General features: G+C 44.8%; 1 long non-coding RNA gene across 1 annotated transcript; it reads right to left on the bottom strand.

The window, feature by feature from the left end:
- Window positions 1-2,331: 2,331 nt before the first annotated feature.
- LOC309600774 lies at window positions 2,332-2,887 on the bottom strand. The gene is made up of 2 exons (XR_014230473.1): window positions 2,677-2,887; window positions 2,332-2,567 (listed from the first exon to the last, which is right to left on the bottom strand). It is a non-coding gene; the product is annotated as an uncharacterized lncRNA (long non-coding RNA).
- Between the last annotated feature and the right edge of the window lie 12,761 nt (window positions 2,888-15,648).

Raw genomic sequence — 15,648 nt, 5'->3', positions numbered from 1 at the left:
AATTCAATTACCTAGAGCTTGATTTGTCTTTCCAATGTTCAACTTCAAATTCTTGGAGCCTCAAACAGGATGAAAATAGTGGAAATAATCAAGATCAATTCACGTTTTTCTTGCGCGCGTACTTTATGCTGACTGAAGCCTGGAAGGGGCTGGGGCTCTGTCAGGGGAATAGTGCAGTTTCCCACACACTGTTAGTAGATGCTCCCTCAGGCCGTTACAGTTTTGATGCCAGTTATGCATTTCTGATGTACACAAGACCATGATAGAGCCAGGAGGCCTGTGCTTAGCCAGCCTTGTAGACAGACCAGCCAATTTGTGATTATTTAGCCTTTCTGAAGTTGCTTTTCTGTAAAAGCTGTTCAAGAGGTGGATGACTCTAAACAGAGAAAGGCAACTGCAACCGAGCATACACTAGTCTGGTGCTAATGGGGAGAGAAGTTTAAATCCTCCTTTCTTCCAGTTTCTGAGGCTGATAGCAAAGCTGGGAACTGGCAGGAATGCCATGGGAAAGAACAGGGAGCCGCTAATGTATTACCAGAAGGTTTCTGAAGGGAAAAGGCAAGAGGGGATGCCCAGAAAACGAGATTCTGAGAGGATGACTGCTCCCTGAGATAGGATGGACGGAACTCAGTTTCTTTTGATTCAAAACTTATGTATTTTGTATAGTAAGGGTGGTGGGAAAAACCTGCAAACTTGTTGCTAAGACAGGGTGGAGTGAGAGAAGCCAGCTGATGGAAGAGAAAGAGTGTAAGAAAATTAAGGAAGTGTTCCTGAAATTGTTCAGTGCTCACTGCTGCTTAGGCCAAGAAACAGACTCCAAAAATGTATGGATGCAATGTCAATTGCAGAAAGTGTTACTGAAGTTCCCTTTTTTTAAAGAAAAGGGAAACGGTGCTGGACACTTGCAGAACAAAGCTGCTTCCAAGGGACCACCATGCTTTAAAAAATGGGGAAAAAGAAAAAAAAGCAGGGGAAGGAGAACAAGAAACTTGTGCTTGTGTCCCTGCCTCCAACCTGGTGTTGAGTACTCACACAAGAGCAGCCTCCCACCATTTCCGCACAGCCTCATGCATTCCCACGCTGTCTCCTAGATTCCCCCCTTTCCCTTCCTCCCCACTGGTCTCCACTTGCAGACTCTGCGTCTCGTTCGTCTCGTCTCAGCCTCTCGTAGTTCACCGCAGTCCACTTCCATGGCTCCCACCCAAGCTACTCCTCAAGCCTTTTGACTCAAATTTCTTCTCACTTAGGTTTCCTAACATACATACAGCTCTCTGCCAGAGCGTTTGAGGTCCCGCTGTTGCCCTGTCTCCCCTCTCCCTGCTCCCACGCTCGGACACGTCCACATGTGCATCCGCCCTTATCTCCCTGAGCCACCTTGCTGTAGATGATCCTTGCCAGCAGATCCCTGGCCTTGCCAGATCCCCCACCAAGGCTCCTGCTCTAGCAGGATTTTTAAAAACCTGGACATGGGCTGCGCTTAACTAAGATCCACCCAGAGGGAGCCCCGAGAACAGAAAGGCAGGCACGTTCATGAGAAACTGGCCCTCTGATAGCCTACCCAGGCAATGCCTAGGTGTGGGGGTTTAACCCCAGCCAGCAACTAAGCACCACACAGCCGTTTGCTCACCCTCCCCCTCCAGCTGGAATGGGGGAGAGAATCGAAGGGCAAAAGTAAGAAAACTCATGGATTGAGATAAAAACCCTTTACTAATTGAAATAAAATATTATAGTAATAATAATAATAATAATAATAATAATAATAATAACTGCTCACCATCCACCGACCGATGCCAGGCCAGTCCCCAAGCAGTGGTCACTGCCTCCTGGCCAACTCTCCCCAGTTTATATACTGGGCATGACGCCTTATGGTATGGCATAGCCCTTTGGCCAGTCTGGGTCAGCTGTCCTGGCTGTGCCCCCTCCCAGCTTCTTGTGCACCTGGCAGAGCATGGGAAGCTGGAAAGTCCTTGACTTAGTGTAAACACTACTTAGCAACAACTAAAACATCAGTGTGTTATCAACATTATTCTCACCCTAAATCCAAAACATAGCACTGTACCAGCTACTAGGAAGAAAATTAACTCTATCCCAGCCAAAACCAGGACACTCAGTCTATCAGGAGATTAAATGCAGAACATGGGTTTTTCAAAGGTAGCGAATTCTCCACAGCGAGGACTGCCAAATGGCTGCGCAAAACCAGAAAAAAAGAGCAATGGACACTTGGAAAATGGTGGTTGTGCGTGTGCATCTACATACTGCCTGTGCAACGCTTGTGATGAGTTGCACCTGCCATGTACAGCACATAAGCAGATATATCAGATATAGCAAAGCTTGGAATATAAATCTTCATTTGTATCCAGCAAGTCTGTTACAAAAAGAAATCGAAGGCAGCAGGGCTCTGTCAGGTGCAGCGTCTTTGGGTTCAATGTCCCAAATGCCACGGAACAGGGAGAGGGGTGAGGGCTGGGAGCGTCCAGTGGAGCAGGGCTTGTTCAACATCGCCGAGCCAGGGGATGAGCTGACCCACCGCGTATTTTGAAGAGATTCCCAGGACACTGCATCGTTTCCTGGAAAGAAAAGCGGTTTCACAGCTCCTCTGGGAAACGGAGCGGGCCCGGAGAGGAGACCGTCAAGGAGACCTCGGCCTGCTGCCAGGCACCCCCTGCCAAAGCGCACCCCGCCAGATCTTGAGGGCTAAGCGTTTCTCCAGGAAGTATTTCAACTGCCTGCCTTCCTGCGGGCTCAAAAAACACACCGCGGAGAGCCCCGCGGCCGCGCAGTTTTTATTTAAACAACGCAACAACCGGAGTTTGTTGACGGGAAAGAGAGCGGGCGCCCGACCGCCCCCCCACCGCACAAGATGGAGGCGGCGCGGGGCCGCACGGCATGCTGGGAGCTGTAGTCCGGCGGGGGGGGCCGCCCCGAGCGGGGTGGCTCCCTCGCCCCGCGGGGAAGGGGTGAGAGGTCCTCGTACAGAGGCGCATTCGGGGCGGGATGCGTCCTCCGCCCCCTCTGCGCAGCCGTCTGGGGAAGAGCGGGGCTTGGGCTGGCTGGGGAAGAGGGGTGCCCGCGGCAGCAGGCGGTGCCCGGGGCCGGGGGGGGGGGGGCAGCGGGAAGCCGGGGCTCCGGGCAGGCCGCGGCGCTGCCCGGCGGGCGGCGGGCCCTCGCTGGGGGCGGAGGGCAGCAGCGGCCTTGTGATGTGCGGTCGGGACGTTACCTGTCGCCCTTTGCGTGGCTGCTGGGCAAAGGGGCCAACGCCTGCCGGCAGCCGGCTCCGTGCAGAGCTTTCACTGCCACAACGCGTGTAACCTTAGTGTTACCCCCGTGTCTGCTGTGACTCGGCATCTACTGATACCGGTAACTTCTTTGTTTGCCACACCTGCAGGCAAAAAATGTGACAGCACCTTAGAATATGACATAAATACAGAGATACATTTGTGGTGGTGGTGTGGTTTCACCCCAGCCGGCCACTAAGCCCCACGCAGCCGCTCGCTCACTCCCCTCCCAGTGGGATGGGGGAGAGAATCAGAAGAGTAAAAGTGAGAAAACTCGTGGGCTGAGATAAAGGCAGTTTAATAGGGAAAGCAAAAGCCGCGCGTGCAAGCAAAGCAAAGCAAGGAATTCATTCCCTGCTTCCCATCGGCAGGCAGGTGTTCGGCCATCTCCAGGAAAGCAGGGCTCCATCACGCGTAACGGTTACTGGGGAAGACAAACACCATCACTCCGAACGTCCCCCACTTCCTTCTTTGTCCCCCAGCTTTACGTGCTGAGCATGACGCCATATGGTGTGGGACATCCCTTTGGTCAGTTGGGGTCAGTCCCCTTCTTGTGCACCCCAGCCTCCTCGCTGGTGGGGTGGGGCGAGGAGCAGAAAAGGCCTTGACTGTGTGTAAGCCCTGCTCAGCAACAACGAAAACATCTGGGTGTTATCAACACTGTTTTCAGCACAAATCCAAAACATAGCCCATACTAGCTACTATGAAGGAAATTAGCTCTATCCCAGCCAAAATCAGCACAGGTATGAAAACCACACAGATCGATTTTCAATCAGTCAGTAATAAAAGATGAAAACAATCAAGTTAGTTTGTTCACGTTTCCACTAAAGAGTTTCCAAGGTACTGCCATTCAAGTTGACTATTAAGGATGTAGTGAAGGTCTTGTACATTCAGAGCACAAACTGCAAAAGTGAATTTCCAGAAGCGATGGTAGAGAGAGACACATACACATTACTTATAGTTAATATAGTAAATTAGGTATTAATTATGGGTTGGTCTAAATCACATTATACCATAGAATGTAGCATCTCTAAGAAACAACAAAGGTGCTTCTCAAACACCAGCAGGTCAGCAAGCAAAATACACATATTTGCAAGAGGTGGGCTCAGGGGTTCACTACCTATTTCATCAATGTTTTCTTTTTGTCCAGCATCCACAGTGTTAGTATGCTTCTTATAATTGCTGGTGAAACTTCAGTTATACTTAAGCAATCAATATTTTTTTATCCCTGCAATGAGTTTTTCCTTAAAATTCCTCCTTCATTCTTTCAGGCTGGAAACCTCAGGCAGAAATGTTTGAGCATTCTGAGGGTATTTTGGCTTCATGAGGTTCTCATCATGTTGCCCAGACTGGAATCCCTTAAGATTGTGTAACTTTCTTCCTAAACCTTTATTTAACAGCCATCACCTGCATAGGTTCTCTTGTATGTTTTGTTTGTCAGAAAACAAAATCATTTGTTTTGAAGTTGATCGGGGGAAGAGAATACATTATTTTTGGCAGAGTAACATTCTTCCTTTTTGCCCACTCATTTTTCACAAGGAATTATAACCAGTAGTTTTAGTACTAGCACCATGGAAATTTTCCCATTAATATTACAGGACACTCAGAGGAAGCAGAAGACATCTACAGGGAGCGGAGGAGGCAGTTAGAATCAAAGCAGGGCTCACAAGTAATAGACAATAACCCTTTGAGACTATTTTACTGCATAACAATCTTGCTGGATTGCAGTGCAGAGAATACCATTTCAGTGTGTGTCTGCACATTTAATGAAGTAATAGCCCAGTTGTCCTCTCCCTGAAGTTAATAAAAATTAGCTTGAACACCAAGACAATGCTATCCTTGATTCTTTGAGATAATCCTCAAAAAGCTCAAATGGTAAATGTTTAACAAGGGGAACACACTTCTCCAGTATCTTTAAACTATATATAGAGATATATAGAAATACTAAACCATTTGCTTCATTTTATTAAGGCAAACCCTGTTCCTTTCAAATCTCCTAAAGTTAATCCCCAGTGTTTACACTCATTTCTGCTGTTTACATTGGCTTCATAAACCTTCAACCTAAACAGAGAAAAACAAGTAAGGATTCTTCCCATGAAACAGCTCGAGAGAGAAATCTTGACATCGCTTAAATGAAGCGTACTTCCTGCTTCAACGTGATAAAATTGTGAGATCTTAAAAATAAAAACAAAGCAAAAACAAAAAACCAGAACAAACCTAATTTACTGTAACGCTACAGACATCTCTGGGATAAAAAAGGGCTTTGCTTCCATATGCTACAGATGGGGAGATTATTGTTACTTATGAAGGACATTCCTCCTGATGTTCTTGTTTGGGTATCTGTTTCAAACTGAGAAGTTTCAGCCAAAGCAATTGTTGCTTCTAGGGACAAAGCTAACATTTGTTATGTACACATGGAAAAAAAAAATCTTTGCTTGTTCTAAGGCCCTCAAGGATTTCAGCAGGATGGTGGCCTTAATGTCACAGGAGTGCCTTCTGGCATCCCTGTGAAGGTAAAGCCAGGTTTTTGCAACTGGGCTATGTTTATAACACCAAATAAAACCAGTGAAGGACTGCTCTCTGGCCAAGTGCCAAGACCTGGCCACATCCACCTTACAAAGCAATTGCTTCCCTTCCGTGGACCTGAGACATAACCATTAGTATGGTTGTGCTTTTTCTGTTGGCTATTTCTTTTCCTGCAAAAAAAAGAAGTTTATTGGAGTGATGTTTTCATAGTACAAAGCTGAGAACATGTACTCCGTGCCCTGGGGAGTCTGAGGGTGCTGAAAAAAGATGATGCTGGGCACGGGAAGGGGAGAGGAGGGAGGCTGATGTGGCGTTTGCCTGGTGCATGCTGCCCGCTGGAATGGGCTGCACACGCAGCGTCTCCTGATCTGGACACTGTCTGGGACAGCGCTAGTTGACGTGAGCCAAACCTTTTCCAGGACACATGCTTGCAGTTAAGCATAATGGGCAATTAGCAGTCCAGTGCTTAAGCTCATTTCCAGGCCCATTTTTTTCGAGGGCTGTAGACATAGCTTTAGAGTCCTTTGGGCAAAACCCATTATACTGCACGTGATCAGTAGAGACGTCTTTAATTTTAGAAGGTCTCAGGCCAGGGTTCCCTAAAGCAGCTTAAGAAGTTTCTGCTGCTGGCTGTTTTCTTCCCCACCGCCATCAGCTGTCCTGGCACAGCTGTGTGCGCAGCAGGGAGGCTGATCCGAAGATGGGTTGAGACTTTATAGCTGTAGCAAAATTGAGCTGAAGCTTGGGCTGAAATACAAACAACATATAGTAACACATATTCTTAAAAAAAAAAAAAGACTTAAATAATTCCCGGTGGACATCCCAATTACATTTGTCTTCAATGTTTTTGCCTTGATTTCTGTCTTGTAAAATGGTAAGAATACTTCAAGCCAGCAGGGAACTAAAGCTAAAACTTTCGCACCTTTCTGGTTTAAATGGACCGTGCAGTAATCATGGAGTGTGAAACGGTGCTGGCATCAAGGCATGAAGCCTGCAAGCATCCAGGCAGCAGGCTGTGCAATCCTTGGGCCTTCAGTTGTATTTGCAGCTTTATTCTCAGATTTGCCCTTCCGTGCCCCAAGACTCTTAGGAGACTCTGAGCACACTTATTCTGAGAGAAGCTTGATCATGGCAGTGGAGTGGGGTCGATGAAGCTGCAGAAGTATTTGGAAAAAAAAAAAGGATGAAATATTCATAATCATGAGTAATTCAATGGGTGTTCATTGAGGCTTTACAAGTGCTCAATCCCATCCACACAGGATAAATATAAGGAAAATATACAAAACTTTGCTGTTTTCCTGCAGGGGTCAGTCGTTATTTTGCATTGCTATTACAGGGGAAGAAGTAGAAATAAGGTATTTATATATATGACATACCATAGAAGTGAATTGTCCGTGGTATAAAATGCACTCTTTTTGGTCATTAGGATTGTGCATACTTTTCTTGGGAAAGAAATGGCTCTCTTGGAATGCAAACCTCCCTTATTCCTGGCCTTCTCACTGCGGCATCATAAATAATGCAGTAAGCTGCTGCCCCAAATTCAGGAGCTTGGAAAGGAAAAAGAAAATACAGACCCTATGGCTGCCTTGGTGTCCAGAGAAGTGCTGAGCAAGGCAGAGTGTAAGAGGGCACGTGCAATTCGAGCAGGGAGGGAACAACTCCCATCCCTGCTAGGTGGGCGAGCATTTTGTGGCTGAGCAGAAGCAGCCTGTCCCAGACAGAGCAGAGGGCACCCCACCCTCCCAAGCGGAGGGCAGAAGCAGCCGTTTTCTGGACGTGGAGCATGGCTGGGCTGTGCACCAGTGCGCATCCCCCCAGCTGTCGGAGCGGGGTGCCCAAGGTATGAGGAGCACTGCCTTAGAAGTCAGCCTTTTCCATTCTGCAGCGCCCACAGCACAGAGAAGTGTTTTTTTGATTTCTTCTTCTTTGTAAAGCCACTCCCTGGGTGCTGATGCTTGCGGGGAGGCAGTCCCTTGATGTGGTCTGCAGAAAAGTCCTCGAGTTCAGGCAGCTGCAGAGACTGAGGTGAAATCCTTGACTTTTGGAGGGGACCTCAGGCTGCACACATGGCTCTTGTTTTCCTTTTTAATAAGCTCTGTAACCCCAGCAATCCTGCTCTTCTCCACCCCCCATTTCCTATTTTAATGTTTTTGACTCTTTGCCCGCTTTCATTGTATCATTTTTTGTCCCCCACAACCATTTGCTTTTCCTCAGGTCTTTTTCCCATCCACCTCCCATTTTTGTGAGGTGCAGAGAGATGAAATGACATTTTGTTTTATAAAGAAATGGGCTGATATCTCTCCCTGGCATGGAAAATCAGTGACAAAATTTGCATCTGCTTTTTCACCTAAGCCTGTTTTTCATTCCCATTCAGCTTTCCAAATAAGAAGCTTGAGAGCACCTTCCCGAGGCTTGCTAGTAGTGCTCAGGAAAGACTCCTGGCAAAAGAAATTCCATGTAAGCAACTTCCACCCTGCCCTTGCCACAGCTTCTGGTCTCCTCTTGTAGCCTTCAGCTCCCCACACTTCCCACTCACTTGGTTGGAGTGCAAGATTCCCAGTAATGTTCTTTGGATGTAGGGGTTTTTGCATGACTCAGAAAGGGAAGGGTGAGCACATGCACAGGGTCAAGATCTTCCCTCATATAGCTCTAAGAGTATAAATTGGCAATTTACTAAAGTAAATGGTGGCTGATACAAAAATTTGACCCTGTGCACTTGTTCAAAGAGTCAGAAAAGTTTGTGAAGTACGGGTGAGCAAATTGCACCTTCTCCTCTTGAACTATGAAATTACCTTTTGCAAAGAGAGGCATGTCCTTATGCTGCCAAACATACTGCATACATTCAGTTGATATGCTGATACAGTAAAGTCTTTCTTTTCGTATGCCCATTCTTTTGCTAAGCTCTATTTTTCGTGGTCATCTTATTCCAAAGTATAAAGAAGGGGAGAGACTTTAAAAAAGAAATACCTGAGATAACAAGATGCAATATGGTCTTTTATTCTGCAAGGTCGCTCAGTCAACACCTTCTGTTCCTCCCTTTGCTTCTGTACCTGTGCATTGAACAAGTCAGACAAAGCAAAGTTTCCGAAGTCAAGGCACAGAGTGTCATTGAAATATGATTTAGCATTCCTGAAAGGTTTAGCCTGTCTCTAGTACAACAGGATCTGGACTATGCAATTTGTGGAACATCAATGTAAAAAAGTTACCAAGGTAACCTTTGGAAGACACAAATAACAGTGCCTGCTGTAATGAAGATATATTACCATGGATCATTCGTGACAGTTTTTCATCTGACATGGCAAGAGTACTTCTGAATTATTTCTAAATGAACTGACATGGCAAATTCATATTGAGGAAATTGCTTCTTAACTTAATCTACTTTTTTTCTTTTCATTAAAGAAATAATAGTGGAGGTAAGGCTGATTTTAAAGCTTTAATTCACATTTTCATGTGTTTATGATTTTTCCAGTAGTTTGACATTTTTCATGCTTTATTTGACCCATATGCTTTTAAGTGACCTTTTTTATCATTCACAAAAGTCTTTTAGGCATCTCCTGAGTCATTTAGACCCTGAGCATAAATTTCTGTAGTTAAAACATTTTGGGGATGTGTATTTTATTTTCTTGCTTGCTTGGATAACCCCAAAATAGCTTTAGCTTGAAACTTGGCATGTAGTTACTTTGGAACAGAATGTCATTTTTCTGAGTGCTCAGAAAGAAAACTCTCTCTGAAACAGTGAAGCCCTCCACGCTGTTCCCCATGTGACGCATATTTGCAAAGGAGTACTTTAGTTTGGAGTGGCAGTCCTGGCTTCATGGGAAATAACCATGAATGGCCATTGCTGCCCTCAGAGTGAGGATCTCATTAATGGCTTTTGGAAAAATAAGTGTAGGAAGGGGTGGAGTTCTGGGAGCAGTTGTGTGTCTTCCCACATTTTCTTCCTCTCTTCCCAAGCTGAGACAAATTATTATGGACAGACAATAGCCCTGGCTACGATTATAAAATGAAGGATATTTGGCACGAGGCAGAGGTCAGAGGTGGGCTTATGAGTCGAGGGCTAAGAGTGGTGAGCAGCAGATGGTGTGGGAAAGAATTTGTGGAGTCAAATCGATCTCTGTGAATTATGCCTTTGCGGTGTGAAACCCCACCCTCTCAGTCCTTCCTTTGCTTCCAGGCTCTGAGCGACTTGGAATCCAGTTCAGAAATATAGTGCACATGTTCCCCATCCCTTCTGCCCACTTGGTCCGTCCTAATTAAGTTATAAGGAAGGCTATGCAAACCAGTCTGAAAATGGGAGTGGAAAAATAAAGCTTTTGTTTTCCCCTCTCTCTCATTGCCAGAGACTTTCTCCCATTTCTTAGAATACCACCCAATGTTCAATTCATAAAGTAGTCCACAATGAGCTTCCTTCAGGCTTCTCTTAATATTGTTTTGCTGTGTATAAATACTACTGTGAAAAAAAGACTAAGTAATGAGGAATGACTGTGCAGGCTGGTGGCTGGGTCCTTCCCCAGGAGGTAGGACCTGGACCTACCCCTGCTCCAGGCAATGTTTAATTATTCACAGAGAATGAAAAGTGTCAGGAGGAAAACCTGTCATTCTAACCCAGTCTAGCAGCTGGTGACCACAGCAGTTCTTCAGTTTTTGGGAGAGGTGGATTCAGATGTCTGAGGTAAAGAAACTACCATAGCCCTGGTCTGCCCCACCTTAAGGGAGTTCTCTTCGATGAACTGGGAGTAACAACTCTGTTCCTCTGATACTTCTGTTCTAATAACCTTATATTTAAATTAATTTCAGTACAACTAAAATGAATTTTCCAGTTAATGGGATGGTTTTTGCTTTCTTTTCTTTTGTTCAGTTTTAGATATAAGCTTTATTATTAAAAATTTAATAACATAAATGTTCCCACTATGTTTTATTAGTAAAATTCAGGGGATTGTTTATGCTAAATTAAAGCAATTACTTCCTCTTGTCTATTACTCAGGCTGCTATCACTGGTACCTAGAGAATTAAAAATGTATTTTCATATTCTTCCAAGCCTTGAGTAATTTCTTTCTCAACATATTTATTTTGTGCTAAGTGAATGCGTCTTTGTTCTTTCTTGTCTCTTCTGCCTTCTGGCATTAGTCAGTGTGCTCTGGACTAACCAGCCTTTCCCAGGGAGGAATGGTTCAGCTAAAGAATGCACAGTGCAATTTGTTTGTTTTACCATTTGCAAATACAACTAAGCAGAGGTAACGCACTCTGAAAAGAGAAAGCAGGAAAGCTTCTCAGATGGTGGGCTTGCCTATGTTCTTTGGTTGTTTTTCTGGAGGCTGAAAATTCAGCAAAACACATAATTAGCCCATGTTTGAAGTTCCCTGTTTTGCTAGAAATTAAGCACAAGCTAAACTCAGTTCCTATTCAGCAAAGAGTATTAATACACATTGAAATATTAGTATCTACTTCAGCGTCTGGCTTAAACTGCCTAAATCTTTAAGGTTGACAAATTCGTCTTTTAGAAAAAGAAAGCTTCTTAGCTGTCCTTCTTGTCACTATATCTGTCTACATAATTTGGAGGAATTTAGGGACAAGCTGGAAAATGGGAGATGCATATGCCCTGGTTAATCTAGATTTACAGGAAGGCTTTGATATGGGTCTATTTAATGGACTAGTTAGACTAAAGGCAGCAGGGGATTATCCTTGAACCATGAGAAAGAATAAAAAACTTGGCTACAGGACAAAACAAAATACAGATGGGAAAAATGGATTTTTGACTAATAAGGGGAAAGAGAAAGCCCTGAATGATTTTCCTGTGAAGCCTATTGTTACTACCTGTCTTTTTAACAATTAGATCTCAAGAGAGAAAGTGAGCTACACCCACTAAACGTGTATTGATCTAGAGCCCCTCATACTTGCAGGCAAGTGAATGGGCCAGTATAAACTGACATTAAATCAGATCCATCAGGCAGCAGCACTTCAAATCATGTTTTTATCTGTAGGCATGGGTTTTTCATTTGACTTCAAAATGGTGCAGATATCTAAATGCCCAGCTCACCAAAATAGTTTGCCATCATCTCTTTGAAAATTAGTGAGCTGATAAGATACAGTAAAAGTACTCAAGAAATGACTGCCTGGAGTTGTACTACAAACCAATGAATGGTAACAATGAAATGCTTAATTCATCATGAGCAAAAGCAAGATCTTTTCCACTGGTTCTTTTCCATAAGCCCTGAGCACAGAGCTCTTCACGCCAGCCCCCAGGGGATGCCCTTCTGACCGGCAAACAGACAGTTCCAGTGGCATCTTCCACTCTGCAGCATGAATCCTCTACAAAGCTGGGGCTAGTGTCTGCGGCAGATCATCAGCCAGCTCCTGCACAGTGTAGCCAGGGCAGCAACATCTTTTAGTCAGTGACAATAGCTCTGATCCAGCCAAATTTATCTATGAATAGGCATGTTTTTGAGGAGGGATATTGGGTAACTGTGAAACAGCTGTGGCACCTCCTCAGTGGCCAATGCGGTTAATTGTAACTTCTCTTTCTACTCCATTAGATTATAGCAAAAGGCCCAACTGCAAAGTTAGAAAACTTTTTTCATTGGGAAAAATCACGTGGATTATTACCAGCTTAATTTTTGCCAAACTGTGTAAGTAGTTGACAGCATCCAAATGAAAGAGCAGCCTGCGCGTCCCTGCAACAGTGCTGCTGGCGTATTTAGCTAAAGTGAGTCTAGGTCCTCAGGGACAGCAGTGCAGAAAGGCTAAGTGATGTGTCAGGTCAGAGGGAGAAGAGAAGCAAGGGGTGAGCTGAAGGCAGTGCTTTAGAAGATGAGCAGTTTGATTTGTGGGTACCAAAGGGTGGCCTGCAAATGCCAGCATGTTGCTAACACAGTGATTCTTCTGGGTAAAAGATAGCCAAACTTTTGGAAGATGTAACTTTCATCCAGCATTTTGGGCCTGGCACATCTTTGTCAGCCCTTTGTGAGACTTTTCTCACCTGGGCCAAGGTGGGCCTGGGCCTCTTTCCCTGCCTGTGCCTCTTGCCAAGCCACCTCAACTCCCAACTACAGCCAAAATGACTCATGCCGCATGGGAGCAGAGCACCCAACAAGCCTGGGCCAGCTGTGATGGAGGCTGTGCGGGCTGGACTCGTGTTCCCATGGCTCGATTCACTTCAGCTTGGGCAGAGGCACTGAACTATCATGGATTCTGGGCAGAAGCATCCATGAAAGAGGCCATGAGCAGCCATACCAGCCAGCATGCATGTCTGAAAATCCATCACTATGGCTGCTGTAGGAATAAAGGGACCCAGTGTTTGAGGCTGGCCTAAACAAAAGCCAAGGAAAATAATGGAAACCATGGGAGCACCAGTGTGACGACACTGAAGGCACCTGCTTTATCACACCCAAAGCCGAGGTGAACATCATCCCTGAATGCTCTCCAATTTCTCCAGGGAAAGAAGTTTCTCAGCCCAGTTTCTCTGAGCTCTCATTTGTTTTCAGGGCAGGACAACAGAGATGAGGATGGTGCCCAGACTGTAGGGGACAGGACAGTGGCAGTGATGTGGGAGGCTCTTGGTATTCTGCTGCTTTCAGCCACAGGCACCTCAAGACACCCAGGGGTCAGAACAAACAGCCATGCTAACAGGCACGGAAGACAGCTTGACAGGTCTTTTGCTCATTTTGTCTGCTTGGGGGTTTTTTTCTGTTTGTTTTGGGTTTTGGCGGTGATGACGTTAGTTTTTTGTGCTAGATCTTGTGTGCTTTGCCATGAGGAAGTTTAGTGTTGCCTGCTACATCTTGTGCTCTGCCTGCCTGTAGGATTCAGTCCCTCACGCTTATGTGTAATCCAGGCATGGGCATGCACATCTACACCTCCCTCACCTGCCCTGTTGTGCCAGCTGTGTCCTGGCACCCTCAGCAATTCATCACACACCTCAGATGGCAGCAATTTTAAGAAAGCAAATGCAGGCACAGATATAACTGCTGGTTTTTTATTGGTTAGGTAGATGGGTCTGCTTTTGTTTTCATAATTTCTTATTCCAAAAACAATTTTCCATGATAAAGTGAAAATAGGAAGGGCCCATTTGTTCTCTCTGGCAAGTACTCATCAGTCCTTCTTTGATCCATACATAGTGTACTAGGGGTTGTAAAACCGAACTGAAGGTATTCTAGGTATCCTCTGACATCTCTGATGGCCCTGTATAGATTGCTTTCTCCTGTCCGTAAGTTCAGGTACTTGTGGATACCCTGCGCCTGAACAGTGTCAGGACATATCAGTCTGGATTCCCCTGGGCTTGAATAAGATGCTGTTTCACTGATTAGAGTAAAAGAAGTCACCAGGAATTAAAGGACAAGTTACTGTCCTAATTAAGTCAATCACAAGGAGTTTACCCCTTCAACAAAGCTATATTGAATAGATGCCTTACTAATTAAGGAGGGAAAGTAGAAATACAGTCAGTATACAGTCAGTAGCTGCTTTAGGGAGTCCAAGGCCAGGATGAAACTTGTCAAAAACAGTGGGCCCAAGTCTGGGGAAAATGTGAAAATCTTCTTTGTTGATGACATGACAGCCTGCTATTGGCCTTGCAGCCAAATATCAAGTGTGTAAGATGTGTTCCGCTTATTTTCCTTGCATGTGTCAGTTAAGAATGACTGAAGGTGGCAAACCAGAGGCCTTCAAGTGCCCAGAGGAGCAGAGGTCCTAACCCTTGGTCCAGGTCTGCTCTTGTGATGCCCAGCATCTCAGTGCCCAGGGACCCTGGCGGGGGCTGCAGGATTCTCCTTCATCAAGCGTCAAACGAGGACTGCCTTGGGAGTTTGTAACAAAACCTGCAAATCCAAAAGGGTTAGTGTTGGGGGGAATCTTCTTGGTGGGCAGTGGGGACTGAGATGAGTCTTGGGGTCTTCTCAGATTGTGACTAACGTAGGAGGAGAGCTGAGAAAGGCTGAATAATCTATGAAGTGGATCATTTCCAACAGTCTAGAAGATTGCTCTTTCCATTACTGACTTTGGAAAGACAGGATGTTGGGATTATAGAGATGCTAGCTGGAGTAAGTGGCTCATTCCCATCCCATATTAATACAGTGTTTGGCATCCAAAGGATGACATTTTGCACTTAGATTCCTGTGCAAACTAAATCACTTTACATGACACTGTTGTTTTTATATTTCTACTTAATTTATTTATTGAAGGCAATTGTTTATATTAGACTACTCATGCAATGTCCAAACTTCTTGGGATCATGTATACTAAGCTGTTAAGCAGAATAGCCTTGGCTACTGAAAGTGGCATAGATTTATATCTTGTACATATCAGAGAATACCAAGGACTAGAAAAAAGTTCCTGAGAATTTTTTAAAGTACCTTTTGAAAAGGAGATACAAGAAAACTGATTTATACCTGTAGAGCATCATATAGACAGAGCATAATATATAAGAACCATATGGTCTATAAGTAGAGCATGAACTTAAAAATGAAGACTAAAGACATTTTACTGATCAAGTTCCAGAAAAACTAACAGATGGGAAAAGACATGGTTATTTAAAGGCTGACAAATGAGCACAAATACTGTTAGACTCTGACTATATTTCAATGAATAAACAAATGCAGTCCTTACTCCACAGTAACATAACATGTCATTCCAATGCTAAACACAGTCTGAGGTAAGGAAAATGCTTTATCTGATTGTTTTACGGTCATCTCCCACATTTTAGCGATACATTGAAGCGAAATCTAAGTTCAGGCAAGGAAAAAAAGAATACACAGCCTATTTACAATGTAAAAGAGGCTATTATTTGTTATAGTTTACTTCCAGGGAAGTGCTGAAGCCCATTCATCTCATAACAGGCGAGCCGAGGGTACTGCGG

The sequence above is a fragment of the Platalea leucorodia genome, assembly GCF_965183815.1.
Source record: "Platalea leucorodia genome assembly, chromosome: 2".
Taxonomy (NCBI): domain Eukaryota; kingdom Metazoa; phylum Chordata; class Aves; order Pelecaniformes; family Threskiornithidae; genus Platalea; species Platalea leucorodia.
Note: the sequence above shows the minus strand (reverse complement) of the source record. Positions and strands in the feature narration are given on the sequence as shown.